At 33.6% G+C, this 16450-nt stretch overlaps 1 protein-coding gene across 4 annotated transcripts in view; it reads left to right on the top strand.

Moving 5' to 3' along the window:
• The window catches only part of SYT1 (synaptotagmin 1), a 731190-nt gene that overhangs the window by 330079 nt on the left and 384661 nt on the right, over positions 1–16450 (top strand). The window lies entirely within an intron of this gene.

Below are 16450 nucleotides of genomic sequence, written 5' to 3' on the forward strand. Positions count from 1 at the left end.
CATCATCATCATCATCATCATCCAGTCTTTTCAATTGTGTCTGACTCTTCATGACTCCATTTGAGGTTTTTCTTGACAAAGATATTAGAGTGGTTTGCCATTTCCTTCTTCATCTCGTTTTACAGGTATGGAAATTGAGGCAAAGATAGTTAAGTGACTTCCCACAGTTACACATACACACAGACACACAGATACACACACACACACACACACACATTATGTTAGAGGCCAGATTTGAAATCAGGAAGATGAATCTTCCTAACTATCGGCTTGTCACTCTGTCCATGGCATCACTCAGCTGCCCATTGTTCTTCTGACTAAACATTTATTTTCTTTAAAAAAATATTTATTTATTTTGAAGTTTACAATTTTCCCCCTAATCTCACTTCCCTCCACAGAAGGCATTCTGTTAGTCTTTACATTGTTTCCATGGTATACATTGATCTAAGTTGAATGTGATGAGAGAAGAATCATTTCCTTAAGAAAAAAAATAAAGTATAAGAGATAGCAAAATTACATAATAACTAGTTTTTTTAAAAAAAAATTAAAGGTAATAGTCTTTGGTCTTTCTTCAAACTCCACAATTCTTCCTCTGGATATAGAAGTAAATCTTTATTTTCTACTGAGCATTCTCTCTCCCTGTTTTCTAAGATGTGAGCTGATATCTAAAGGTTTAGTTTTATCCAATTACTTTTGGAATTATTGAGTACAAAGCTCTGCCTCCTCATGAACTTGAAACTTCTGTGATTGCTGAATGGAAGGAATTGCAACTGCTACAGATTGTTTTGTGGCATTCTTTTATTTCCTGAATTGACTGCTTAAGTGAAAAAAGCCGAATGACTAAAATATCTTTATTCTCCCCTTGAGCCAGGAATGAAGCTAATTAGGCATCCTCTAAGGCACAGATAAGAGGAAAGTCTCCCTCCATCCCAGTCCCTTGTACTCCTGGGCAGCCAGGCTTGGCAAATACAGCTGCCACTTTTAGGCATGCTCTAGTTACATAGAGTCCAAGAGAATGAGCCAGTTGTTCAAGTACAAAGTCCTACCCAAGCTCATGTTTCTCTGAAAGGGCTTAAGATAGATGGATGGATGGATGGATAGATAGCTGATAGATTGATAGAAAATGATTGATAGATTATAGATATTATATAAATAGATATTATATAGGTAGATAATAATAGATATTATATAGAAATATCAATCAAAAGAGATAGATGATAGAAATATAATAGATATACAGATTGATTAAATATATATTTGATAGATATATAACATAGATTGATAAAGATCGATATGGTCAATATTATATGTGGAGCAATAGATATTATATAGAGATATATGATATATATAGATAGATATAGGAGATGTAATATTATATGTAATATATCTAAGTCACATTGTAAATATCAATCAGTAGATACATAGAGAAGATAGGGTATATATCATATATATATATAGATCAATGTGATATATATATATCAATATGATGAATATCATATATAAATTAAACCAGTAGATATAGATATAGACCAATGAATATTTAGATAAAAGACAGATAGATAGATGATAGATGATAGATAGATAGATAGATAGATAGATAGATAGATAGATAGATAGATAGATAGATGGATGATGTGGGTAGTTAGGTGTTACCTGAATTTTTCACAAGATGTATTATCCAGTTCCTCTAAGATCCTGGTGCCATTTGTTTTCCATGAGTTCTCTGTAGATTAGGGTCAGTTATTTCTCCTTTCATTGCCCTCCTTTCTCTTCAATCCTTTTCCTCTGGAAGATCAATTGGCTATCAGGTTCTTTTCTTTTTTTCATTCTTCCATCTCCTTTTCTTGGGGGAATGGATTTGAGTCCAGGAATCTAGCTAGGCAGAGTAAATAAAATTTTCATGTATGTTCCCTCTATTCCTTTCAGGATTTGAGGTGTAACATCATTCTAACTTTAAATATCTGCCAACTTCTTGTTTTTTTGGTGTGTTTCTGCTGACCTTTTGAAGATTCTTAAAATGAAAAGTATTAATAAACATATAGTTGGTGCCAAATATAATCTAGATGGAGAAAAATGCTTTTTACACTACTACTTCAATGACTTCAAATTGATTTTCTTATCCTGTTACGTTGTAACGTTTGTAAGAAATGATATCCCCTGTTCTTTTCTCTTTGCTTCCTTCTATCTCCTTTGAAAGAATGAAATTTATTAGCTTACCAAGAAATAATCTTCTTATTCAGAGGACTGTAAATATATAACTGTAAAGTACCTCAATTAAATTTGGTCTAAACCCCTAGTTTTACAAATAAGGAAACAGAGGTGAAGGAAGGTTTAGTGGTTTATCAAAAAAAGAATACGATAGTATATTTCAGAAGGGAAATTTGAACTAGAATCCTCCAACTCAAGAATCATTGTTATTTCCTTTGAACCATTCAGATAGAGGATATTCAAATTTTCTTTTACAGATGAGCAGAGAATATTTCTGTGGGACCTTCCCACCAGAGATTTTACCCAATTTGATTAATCCATAGACCACCCATCTCCCATAAACACACACAAACCCACTCATTAAAAACTATCATTAAGTATAAAATGGAATCTAAAGAAATAATTTAATTCATTTCATTTGAATATATAACTGTAAAGTACCTCAATTAAATTTGGTCTAAACCCCTAGTTTTACAAATAAGGAAACAGAGGTGAAGGAAGGTTTAGTGGTTTATCAAAAAAAGAATACGATAGTATATTTCAGAAGGGAAATTTGAACTAGAATCCTCCAACTCAAGAATCATTGCTATTTCCTTTGAACATTCAGATAGAGGATATTCAAATTTTCTTTTACAGATGAGCAGAGAATATTTCTGTGGGACCTTCCCACCAGAGATTTTACCCAATTTGATTAATCCATAGACCACCCATCTCCCATAAACACACACAAACCCACTCATTAAAAACTATCATTAAGTATAAAATGGAATCTAAAGAAATAATTTAATTCATTTCATTTGAAATTGAAAGGAAGAATAAAAAGACTAGCAGTGACTATAGATATATTTGAAGGGAAGTAATGATTTGATTTTTTTCTTATATTTGAATTTCAGTATTTGCTAAAAGTTGGTACTTAAGTGCTTGTGAATTCATTGATTAAGAGTGGAGAGAGTGGATAGTGCTCCAGCCCTGGAGTCAGGAGGACTTGAGTTCAAATTTGGCTTCAGACACTTAATAATTACCTAACTGTGTGACCTTGGCAAGTCACCTAGCCTTGCCAAAAAAAATAAGAGATTAGCACTGACACAGAAACACACATAAGTATTTGCAATCTCTCATCGACATCTACCCATTTTTATGTTCTTTTATGGTCATAGGATCATAAATTGTAAGAGAGTTTAGAGGGCATTGAGTCCAACACCATGGTTTTATAGAAGAGACCTAGAGAATTTAGGCAACTTGCCCTGTGTACTCAGCTCATAACATTTTAGGCAGAATTTGAACCCAGGTCTACTTGACTCCAAGAACACCCTGTCCCCCATATGACTTTACCCTTGGTGAACAGCATTGCCTTTAGTTTTCTTCTACCTACAAGTCTAATTTGATGAGAAGAGTAGTATATTTGATAGATATGGCAGATATTGTGATTAGATGAATAGACATATATACATATAGATTGATATGATAGATAATATATAAAGATATAGATTAATAGTAAATAGAGATTGGTAGCTATCATAGATCAATAGATATATAGAGATAAATAGAGATATAGAAATATGGTGAATAGCATATATATAGATAGATAGATGGATAGATAGATAGATAGATCAATGGGTATTTAGATAGATAGTTGACTGAATGGTCTATTGATTGATTAGATAGGTATGTAGGTACTATGAGTTAAAGGGCATAGAAAGTCAAGATTTTCCTTCTGTATTTTTAGGATAAATCACAGGATTTCAACAAAAAAATGAATAAGGATTATTCAAATATTTAGGTACAAAATAAGCTTTTTCTCTTTTCATCTGACCTCTCCTATCCCATCTCCTCCTTCCCCCCCCAAAAAATTCTTGATAAACATTTTACAGAAAAGTCTGAAAAATCTCTAATTACCGAGATAGTGGACTATGAAACTTAAAAGTACAAAATATAATTGTGACAGCCATTGGGGGTAGATAGCATAAAGACTTATGAGATCTCTATGCAATGTGTAGCAATGAAACTTAATGTTTTTCAAAGCTCCAGAACTATGATTAGACTTCACAGACTGGTAGAAATTATTTACAGCACATTGTAAATGAATCACTTATATGTAATTGCTTGTTTTTGTTATGTAACACATATAATCAGGTGTTTGGAAACTGTGAAAAAAATCTTTAATAATATGGTACAGTTGTCACTTACAGAAATAGCTATGGAGTGTTATCCTCCACATGGGATAATTCATTACTGCAGTGACAGATGAAATAGATACCTCTGAAGGTAAAAGGAATTTTCAATTCCGGACAATGACAAACTTCTATATCTACTTCATGGCAGTAGTGAGCAAGTTTAGTTTGGACCAGAATCATTAGTTATCCATACATCTGGCGCCTTTCATTTTTGCCAGAATTCAATGTAATATTCATTTGGACTGTCAAACTTGTTTTAACATATACCAAGCATATATTTATTAGCCAGTTCAACAGACATTGATTCTGTACTTTCACTAGATCTATGAAAGTAAAACAGAGTATTAGAGTGTTCCCTGGAAAGTTAAAAGATTAAATGAATTGCCCAGAGACACAGGTAGTGTGAAAATTTCAACTTTGGCTTTGGGACTGATATTCTATTAACATTGCCAGACTAATCTTCTAGTAACATAATTTTTAGATAAAATAACAATTATTCACTTGATGATGCCAGGAATTTATGTAATAAGTATTTTTAAGCCCCTGATTTTGAGTAGTATTATACCAGATGCTGTAGGGCAGTAGTGTCAAGTTCAAATTGCAAAAGATCCCCACTGGTTGCATATTGACTTAGAAAACCACAAAGTAGCATGTCTCTGTTGTACAGTGTTGGATTTTTTATCTTATTTTTAATTATTTATGTAATAAAACAAGTGTTTCTACAACATAGTATAATATTTTTAGAAGATAACTGCAAATGAAACTGTAATTCTATTATGTGCAACTTGCTATTCCTTTTAAATATAAAATATAGTTAACATGTAACTCCACCCTAGAGATAGTATAACAAATATGTATATATGTGTAATGTTGTTCATGCTGCATGTGAGAGTTTTGTGGGCTCCAAGTTCTACCCTATGCTGTAGGACATAAAAAAGTGATATAAAACAAGAGTTCTATCCACAAGGAGGGCATCTCTTCTGGAAAACTTAAACATATTGTGAATGACAGAACATGTCAAATTAATGGCAAAAATAGTAAAAATTCAGAAGAATATCACTGTAGGTTGACATGGCTAGGCATAGGTGTAAAAATGTACAGGGTATGTTGAGTAATAGGGAAAAGACATTCAGTAGATCAGTTTAAATGGAATGATAGAAACTATGGTAAAATTATAGATTGGGTTGAAGTTGTGAAGGTTCTTGGTTACTGGTATCTTAGACTTAATTATAAGGGTTCATATTCATGTGGCATTTGATGAAATGTTTCCTCACACCTCTTTGTGGTGGGTCTTGTAAATACAGCAAGGACTTTTGATTTCCTCCCAGTTTATTCTTGATGCTTTATAGCAATGTGAAGAAGAGTTCATTTATGACTAGTAGTTAAGTACTTGGAGGCAGCTAAGTGGCTTAGTGAAGTGAGTCCTGGACTTGGAGCCTGGAAGAGGTAAATCTGATCTCAGACCCTTAGTTCTGTGACTCTAGGCAAGTCACTTAACCTCCATTTGCCTTAATCCATTGGAAAGGGAAACGACAAACTACCCCGGTATCATTGCCAAGAAAACTCCATGGACAGAGTAGTCCATGAGGTCACAAAGAATTAGGCACTACTTAAGAACTGAACAACAAGAAGTTAAGTCTTAGGAATTGTCTAAAGTGTGTAAAGATTAAAGGATTCAATTAAGATCTGAAACTAATATAGTCAGAATTTGAACTGAGGTCTTCCTAACTCCAAACTAAGAGTTTTATCCATTTTGCTGCTTTGCAAGTATCATTACCCACTTTCGACCTGTGAGGAAATCAAGACTTGAATAAATAAAAGTCCAGTGTTAACGAAACTGGTAAATGTTAGGATTGAGATTTGAATTCAAATCTTTTGATATCATCTAGTGCTATTTCCAGTATCTCATACTTTTATTTCTTTCTTGGTCATATGTGTATTTGATTTTGGAGCAAGGAAGACATAATAGGAAAATATTTCATAAAACTATTGAGCCAAAGAACATCTCTTCTCCCCCCCCATTTTAGAGATGAGAAAACTAATCATAAAGTAATAAAGTGAATTGACCTTGTAAATAGTGAATAGCTGAAGCACTGATAGTCTTAAAGATGAACTATTGACAGGATAAGTGTGAAAGTGTGATGATTTTATAAACACATATATACACATATCAGTTTATATTTATTTTTATATGTATACACACAAATAAGACTTAAAATGTGGTGTGTGTATATATGTGTTATATGTTTATGTATGTGTGTGTGTTATCTTCTATATAAGCTCAAGTGTGGGACACTGGTATAAGACGGTAACAATGGGAAAAAAGAAGAAGAGACCAGTGAATAAGACTCCTATGGAAAAAAACAACTTACTGTAGTAACTGATCAGAGTCCAAAGCTCCATGAAAGGAGAAATAATGATATCATTGAGCAAAATAAGGAAGACAAGATTGAGGCCACAGGTATGGCTCATTTTTAACTCTGTAGAATTTGAACTGACAATAATTTCATCAAGTGAAAATGTTCATTAGGTAGACAGGAACTTGGAAGAGAGGTCATGGCTAGAAATTCAGCTTTTGTTGTCTTCTACATCTGCAGATTAGCTGTTATTCTCAAATATGATTTGAACTGCCTATTTTCTAAAACTTTTTTGTCCCCAGAGTGATACACAATTTCAATATAACAGTAAAGTAATTGTTCCAAATGTTATACACATGTTTCTTCCTTACATTAAATTAAATCTATTTACCTCTGTAGTGAGGCTTTAACAAAGTCAACAGTTCTATCTACCTTTGCTTGAATCAGAAAAAAAATAAAAACCAAAATCCCAACAGTGCAGCTCATTCAGGGATACAGAGGTACACTCAAATACTTAAAACAAAACCAAACAAAACAAGAAAATTGTATAGTTGTGGGATGAAGCATGATCAAAATTACAGGGTAAAACTTTTGGAATTTAAAATGAAATGGAAAATGCAAATTTTCTGAAAAAGAGGAGAATTGACTAGATATTCAGCAGAAGCTAAATGAAAATGTCAGAGAAGTGATAAAGATTTGCTCTTTAACATATGCTGATGATTGGTACATAGCAACATTTGATCCTGACTTTGGAAAAGAGGCAATCAGTTTCTTTGATTGTTCTCCTAGCCTGGTGCATTTCCCTTACATCAGAAATCTCTGAGGAGTTGTGTTGAGTGGATGTTTTTTGTTTTTTTGTTTTTTGGGGTTTGTTTTTTAAATGTGAGTCACATTTGTTTTCTTTGTTGTATCACTTAGTAGTCCAGGACTTCAGAAGTCCCACAAGCATTAATTAATTTTGTACAAAGGGTACAAAGATCAAATGAAAATGCTCCTTATCTCTAGTAAGTTTACAAGTAAGTCTATAGAAATACATAATTTGAGGAGGGAGGAACTCTGAATAGAGTTTTATGATCAGACTGGATTATACTTGTGTTGAGTCTTGAAGGAAGTCTGGGATTTTAAGATTGGTTCTTGGTTCTTGTCCTTCATTACTGACATCACTATATTTGAGAAGAATTACAGTGGGTCTGACAGTGGCTGACCAGACCAATATGAGCTTGGAATGTTCTACCACAGATTGGGCTAAAAAAAGTCTATCTGAACACCTGGGATAGGTTCTCTAAACTTTTCCTTTGAGTTGCTTCCATTCTGCCTTCCTCATAGAGTGCAGAACTTTTCAAGAGACCTTCAGGATGTTCTGGAATCGTTTCTTCTGATCCCTTTGTGAATACTTGCCCAATGTGAGTTCTCCATAGGATAATCTTTTTGGCAAGCATAGGTCTGGCATTCTAATAATGTGTCCAGTTCATTGAAGTTGCCCTTTCTGTAATAATATTGGTATGTTGGGCAGTTTAACTTGAGAAAGGACCTCAGAATCTGGTAGCTTCTCCTGCCAGGTGATCTTCAGAATCTTCCTAAGATAATTTACATGGAAGTTATTCAGCTTCCTGACCTGGCACTGGTAGATTGTCCAGGCTTCATAGGTATATAGCTTTGAGGTCAGCACAACAGCTCTGTAGACCTTCAGTTTGGTAATAAGTCTAATATCTCTTCTCTCTGATACTTTCTTTTGGTGCTTCCCAAATACTGAGCTAGCTCTGGTGAGAGTGGCAACCTCATTGTCAATGTGTACCTCCTTGGAAAGAACACTGCCAAGGAAAGTGAACTTGTCCACAATACTGAAAACTTTTCCATTTGCTATAATCGAAGGTTCCACATATGGATGATGTGGTGCTGGCTGATGGAGCACCTGAGTTTTCTTGGTGTTAATTGTTAGACCAAAATGAGCACAAGCAGCAGAGAATTGATTCATACTTTGTTGGAATTTCTGCTTCAGAGACTACGTTGAGTGCACTGTCAACTGCAAACAAGATCATACACCAACACTCCCTCCACTTTGGTCTTGGCTTGCAACCTTATCAAGCTGAAAAGTTTGCCATCAGCTGACCTTGAGACAGTGAAGGTATTTGATAACAAGACTGAAAAATCATGCTAAAAAGCATGGGAGCAAGGGCACATCCTTGTTTTATTCCATTGGTGACTGAGAAATCTCGAGAGCATCATCCACTATCCAGAACCTGGGCATGCATGACATTGTGGAACTGAAGTTCAGAGCTGGTGAACTTCTCCAGGCAAGCAAATTTGGACATAATTTTCCCATAAAGCCTAGTGACTGTATCAAAGGCCTTGATCAGTTCTAGAAATATTATATACAGACCAGATAGATGCAGGACTTTTGGATCAATAAGAAGACAGATGAAATTTAGTTATATGCAGATAGAAAAAAAAAGCTAAAATGCTTTTAAGATGCCCCGATGACTATTTATAGGTCAAAGTCCTATGGTGTATCTCAGCTATGCAATGCTGCTAAATCCACATTGATTAACGATAGGAATCTGATCCTAGAAAGATAGGCTGAATATTTCCATAATTTTTAATGGACCATCATCAATCAATGCAGAAGCCAATAACTGTTTACCTCAAGTTGGAGTCAATTAGTTGCTAGCTGAAGTTCTGACTGAAGAAGAGCTTTTGAATGTCCTTTTAGGTTCCTTTCAAGTGGCAAAGCTCCTGGTTCTGATAATATTCCAGCTGAGATCTACAAGGTGGGGTGAGGGTCCATTGCTCATCCAAAACCTGACTGACATTTCCCAGGTTATATGGCATGAAGAGTTATCCCCAAGAATTCAAGGATGCCTCCATTGTTCATCTCTATAAAGGTAAAGAGAATAGATTGTCCAGTGACAATCACAGAGGTATTCCTCTTTTAATCACTGTAGGTAAGATTCTTGCTGATCTTCACCTGGACGATAGTCACCTCCCTGAGAGCCAGAAAGACTTCAGAAAGGGTCGAGGAACAGTCAGTATGGTATTTGCTGCCCAACAATTCCAGAAAAATGCCAGCAACAGAACAGAGGTCTGTAATACAACATCTGTAGGAATTTTAAGAAGCAAAAGTGTGAAAGGGGTGTTTATTCCACAAATGATAAGACACTTGATATTTAAATTATTCTTACCTTTCTACATATATTAGCAAAGTAAAGTATATAAGATAATAAAAAATACCAAGAAGCAAGTGTTTCAAGAAAAAAAGGCCATTATTGGATTTGATGAAGATGAACAAATGAGAACAGGAAACAATCATTAAAAATGCAAGAATTAAAAACATTTGCCAAAGATAGCAAATAACACATTTGAAAGAAATACAGGTGTGAGAGCAATAAAAAGACGGGAAAGCACATTTCAGATTCTGGGACTTAAGATTTGGAAGAGTTACATTTGATTGAGAGATTTAAGATGTAGTCCTTTTAGTTGAAGGATGGTGGAGATAGAGGTCATTATTGGTGAGGTCATGAATGATGAGTTCATAGAAGTTGTGAATGTGGCTATTGAAATAAATGTGTCATCAAAGATGATGGCAGGGCAAAGTGGATATAAAGATCATAAACTAAGTGCCAGCATTATAGATCAAAGTGGAAAAGAATCCAGGATTTTGAGAGGTGAGTTCAATGCAATGGATTGCAAAGGACACTTTGTGAGTAGCATTGTCAAATAGTTCAAATTGAATTGCCCATTATTAAGAAGGTGGGAAAACCAGAGCATGTTAAAGAAAAAAAGCTTTCATGATTTCAAGTAGAAAAAAGTAAAAAAAAAATCAGTTTTAATAAATACAATGTTTAACAGAGAGGGAAGAGGAGAGAGAAAAAGTGAGAGGGACAAATGAGAGGAAGGAATGAGAGAAGAAAGGAAGGAAGGATAAGAGGGAGAGGAAGGAGAGAGACAACACAGAAAGATGAAGAAGAAAGGGGGAAGGAACAAGGGAGACAAAAGTGAAAGCAAGGAAGGAGAGAGGGAGAGAAAGAAAAGAAGAATGAGAAAGGAAGGAGAAAAGGAGAAAGAGAGAGAGAAGAGAAAGAAGGGGAAAGACTGATAACAAAGGAAAAGAGAAATATGGGGGAAGATAGAAGAAATGTAGGAGAAAAGGGAGAAAGAATTTATTTAAAATGCATATAATAATGATTGTTTCATTAGAGCATGAGAATCAAGTTAAAGCTATGGTTAGCCAAGATAATGAACCATATAGTTGAAAACTTTGATAATAATAACTTTGATAATAATCTACTATTATTTTTGGTAAATTCCCAAGTATAATGACAATTCAGCTTTCTGAATCCTGTGAGTATTTATTTTATAATCAGTTAAGTTGCATGAGCTATAGTGAAGGCTAAACCTTTGCTAGACAATTACAAAGCCAAGGAAATATTTTTAAATCCTTGTGGAAGGAGCACATTGCCTTTTCCATTGCTTGACTCCATTGTTTGATTGGAGCCACACCCTCCCAGGAGACTCTCTATGTTAAAGAAACCTAAACTCATGTCTTTATCAGAGATGAGAGAAGTAACTTAACGGGAAGATTCTTGTGTCAGAGAAGGATGAGGAATTGAGGGTCCCTGGTTTAGATGGACATGTGAATAAACATGATCTTAGTTTGTGTAATTATGGTTAGTGGCTAATTAGAGCTTTTGATACTTGAAGTGGCTGAAGCAGATCAAACTGGCAATCTTTCAAATGGAGTTGAAAAGCATTTCTGAAGTACTTGCCAGGGAGAATGTTAGCCTAAAACCTTTCTAATTCCCGGAAGGGAATTTGAGGAAAAGAGCAGACCCAGAAATTGATTGGGAGTTAGCATAAGTAATCATTGGAAATAAGTGGAAGTTTAGTGAGAATAGTATCTTTCTTAGTATTTTTAAAAATTATTCTCTGTATTTTACCTCTTTGAATTTATCTAATAATATTGAGTTATTAATGGTTTTTTACTATTCACACACACACATGTACATTTATGAAAAAATAATATTTATTCTGTATTTGCCTTAATTTTAGGAAAAACACTATTCTTGTGATTATTGTTTTAAACTTTTTTAAGGTAGATCTATTTACTTGGTGATTGTGTTTTAAATTCCTAGCACAGCTTCTGCACTGAAATGATTGCCTCTTTGAGGCTGATTTTGCAAAATCACATTATGCAAAGTCACACTATGAAAGGTATTGCTACCAACTGGTAAAAACTAACCACATTTCTAAACATGACTATAATTCTAATTTTTATATCGACTAACAAAGTTGGAAATTCTCACATTACAATGCTAATATGGTACATTTCAGTATTGAAGGTGGTTTCTTTAATTTGTATAGATGCTTGTGTAATAAAATGTAAATGATTTGAAATTTAAATTCACTTTGTTTTTTGATATTTATAAAATTAAGCATAAATAAAATTATAATAAATATGCAGTATAAGCACAGCAGAATAAAATTATGACATAATTTTAGTACATAATGTTAAATTACATGATTTATTTTTGCACTTAATTTAAATAAATTTCTAAAAAAGCAAAATGATTAGTAAAACATTAAATTCCAAACAATTTACATTTCAATATGTGTATACATCTATATTTAGCAAAATAATAATTATTTGAGTTTAAGAAATTTTTTTATTCTTCCAAGGTCTTTTTTCCCCTCTTCACCTATATGAAGTTTTATTTTACTTAGTAGATCTTTAAAAAGTAAAATCACAATCAATATATATATATATATGTTCTACTAATTCCACTTTGCCTACTGCCACATTTTATATATTTTTATATTTCTTTGTAATCTTCATATTCATTTTTTCATAGAATGTAATGACATTCCATTTTATTAAAAATACCACAATTTTTTCAGTGACATGTATTTGATGCTCTTTTTGGGAAGGAGGGTGGAGATGAGAACACAGGAAATATTTTTGTCCCACAGAGCTTTCTTTTTATCCAGTATCCTATAGCTTTATGGATTATGACTTATAATCATTGATTAAATAGCCAGAGTAATGAGACAGAAGATGGGAATGAGTTTTTCTATGTATCAACAAAATCTTGAACAGGTCAATATTTCTGAACGTTAGTTTTCTCATCCATAAAATGGGACTAAAATACATTATCTACAGAATTGTAATAAGGATTATACAAGATGATAGATATAGCAAGTATATATAAGTGGATATTATTATGTGCAATGCATAAGATGTCATCTAAGTTTTAATAGTTAAAACTCTATAAAACATATTTTAAAAGTAATTCTTTTAATCAGTAACTTGCTAAATTTGCTAAAATGGATTAAAGCTCATTAATTGAGAATGCAATTATAAAATGCTTCTGAATTAGGAACTCTCACATATTCCATTATTTTAATAGTAATTGATGTCTTTTTAAATTTCTAGTCTTCCTGCACATCAGTGTAATTTTTTTCTTCCTCTTCATTTATGACTTTTACAGCCCTGGATTTTTATTTTTTTCATCTACTTTAAAGGAAAATTAATGACAGAAAAAGTATTTATTGAGTGTGCTAAATATTGTGCTAAATGTTGGAGTAAAAATGGTCCTTGCCCTCTAATAGTTTGTATTTGAATAGAATTAGATAATAGAGATGGCCATGGAAGGTTATTCTGGTTTGAAAAGTTACAGGGATAATGAGTGGAATTTTAACAGAGTAGATTAGCACAACCTTTCCAAAAACAATAACACAATCAATTTCATTATTGCACTAGAACTGGAAAATGAGAAAATGAATAGAGTGTAGTAGGGACAGGAAACATGTACATGGAACACTTAGTTGGTCACTTCATGGTATGTTAATTCTATGACCCAAATGTTTGTTAAGGTTTGCTATATCTCTTCCTTCCACAAACCTCAAGTATGTGTATTTGTATGCCTTTAAAATATTTAAAAAGCTATTATAAGTCTAAAAATGGGGATCTCTATTACCAAAAAAACTTTTGGAACTATATTTATAAATAATTCTGGGCAGATTCATTATTTCAGATTTGTAAATAATCATTGTAGGGGTAGAAGGGGGGATTACCCCAGAAGCATGGTTTATTTTTCCATAATTGACTCACAATGCCTGCTATTGATGCAGATGACCCTGATCTCATGTTGACTGAGGATGTTTATTTCTTTTCCATTCTCATCCAAAAATGTACTTGCTGTCATATCAGTGACAGATATTTAGTTCACACCTTCAAGCAGTAGTGCAAAGAAATGTGATCACAGTCTTGTCTTTTATCTACTCCCATCATACACTGATTTGACCATAATATCATTTATAGATATTTATTTCACCAAAGCAAGAATGACATAAAATATGAATGCTCATTTCTCTGATTTTGCCTCCAACCCATAACAATTTCACTAGCCCCGATTGATAAATAAATATTTTATCTATGAAGCACTGATGTTTGAATATTTAATTTCCATATCGTTACTCACTAAGTATTTCTGGGACTGCATTGTATTGCAATTTAGTATGACTCAGGAAATCATTAGCTCTTGGTTTACTGACAAGGGAAACCCATGAATCTTCACTGATATTTGAAAATGTACCACAAGAAACTTGGGTCATGAGCAATAAATAACCAATTTATTACCTCACTCAAAAGAGGCAAAAGGTTTATTGCTCTTTGAAGAAAACTTTTGAACATAGCTTCTTAATTGCTTTTCACAGATATTGAAGTGACTATTGTGATTATTCCATACATCTATAGCTGACAAGATAGGATCATTAGGGCTTTGCCTCAGGAAATGATATGTCAAAGGCCCTAGATAGAAGTGCCATTTTGGGACTCATTTCAATCTATAGCTAACTCTAACCTATAACAGGAGTTGTGATCTTATCACAAGTAATGCCTCATCTCCTTCATGCTCTTCTCTAATGTTAGGATTACTTGCCTATGTTTGTCCTAAACACAAATATATTGCAAATCATAACTTTTTATGTTTATTTTTAATTTATCTATTTGTATTTGTACATGTAATCCCTTGCTGGAGCAGCCAGATAACCCCATGGATAGAGTGCTGTGTTTGGAGTCATGAAGACTTGAGTTCAAATATGGCCTTAGACACTAACTTTGAGACAGGTAACTTAATGTCTTGCCTTAATCCATTGGAGCAGGAAATGGCAAACCATTCCAGTGTCTTTATTAAGAAATGGATATGGGGCGGCTAGGTGGATAAAGCACCAGCCTTGGAGTCAGGAATACCTGGGTTCAAATCTGGTCTCAGACACTTAATAATTACCTAGCTGTGTGGCCTTGGGCAAGTCACTTAGCCCCATTTGCCTTGCAAAAACCTAAAAAAATAAACATTTAAAAAATTTAAAAAAAAGAAATGGATAATATGGTCCACAAAGTCATGAAGAGAATGACATGAATGAAAAGCAACTAGGCAATAACAACAATCTCTTGGTGAGAATTCTTTACAATAGTGACACAACCACTTCTCTCTTCTCTGCACCAACATCACCTAGAAGTCACTTAGCTGGGCATTCATGAGTCTCAGTCCCTAAGACCATCCTCATAGCATCATATATATTCTTTTGAGTTTGTTTCCCATATTTCAGGCAGTTGACTCATTGAGACTAAAATTTCAAGATTTTTTAAGGCTTAAGCAAGGAACTGGGTTTTTCTATAATTATATGTTTACCTATTCCTCAATGTTTTATATATGACTTACCTAAAAATAAATTGTATATTAATTTAGGAAGGAATTTGTTTTGTAAGTATATATATATATATATATATATATATATATTCATATAAACAAATTTGACACCCATTCTTTCCACATGATTATGGAAAGCTTTCATTATCCCTTGATTATTTACATAGAATAGGGTTAGACTCTGTTGTCTTCTATGATTAGAAGTTGTGTCACTTCCAGGTAGCACAATGTCACAATATAACTGCAGCTATATTATCTAAAAGAATCTGGAATTTTTATGTTCCTTCTCACTAGGCTTTATATAGGGCATGGAAAAAAATATGCATGTGATTTTTCTAGTGAACCAAACTCAAAGTATTTCATCAGTATTATTATGGTCTCAGTCAAAGTTCTCTCTCTTCCTCAACCAGAAGGGATATGTATCAAGATAGGGATTGGATTTGTGATTTCATTGATAGGGGAATAGCAAGAATGAGAAAATCTCTGCTACCAATTAAAGCTCTCATATCTGTAATTTATAATCTTCAAAGTTCCATAGAGCCCTGGAGGATTTAGTGACTTGCCCAGAGTCATAAACATGTGCATGTCTGAAGTAAGGCTTTAACCCCATTCTTCCAGGCTTATATTGCAATTTCAAAAAAAAAAAAATGTCTTTTTTATTAGGCAAAGGAGAAGGGAAGAGTGACAAATATTTATACATACTTTGAATTTTGTAGTGTATTTCACTTGCATCATCTCTTTTGGTTCGCTTAACATTTTACCGATTCTCATTTTACAAATGAAAAGACTGAGTCAAACAGAAGTGAAATGACTTACTTAACATTAGGCAGCTACTAGGGGCGGCTAGGTGGTGCAGTGGATAGAGCACCGACCCTAGAGTCAGGATACCTGAGTTCAAACCAGGCGTCAGACACTTAATAATTACCTAGCTGTGTGGCCATGGGCAAGCCACTTAACCCCACTTGCCTTGCAAAAAGATAAAAAAAAAAAAATAGGCAGCTACTAA

The sequence above is a fragment of the Macrotis lagotis genome, chromosome 2, assembly GCF_037893015.1.
Source record: "Macrotis lagotis isolate mMagLag1 chromosome 2, bilby.v1.9.chrom.fasta, whole genome shotgun sequence".
In the NCBI taxonomy this organism is placed as follows: domain Eukaryota; kingdom Metazoa; phylum Chordata; class Mammalia; order Peramelemorphia; family Peramelidae; genus Macrotis; species Macrotis lagotis.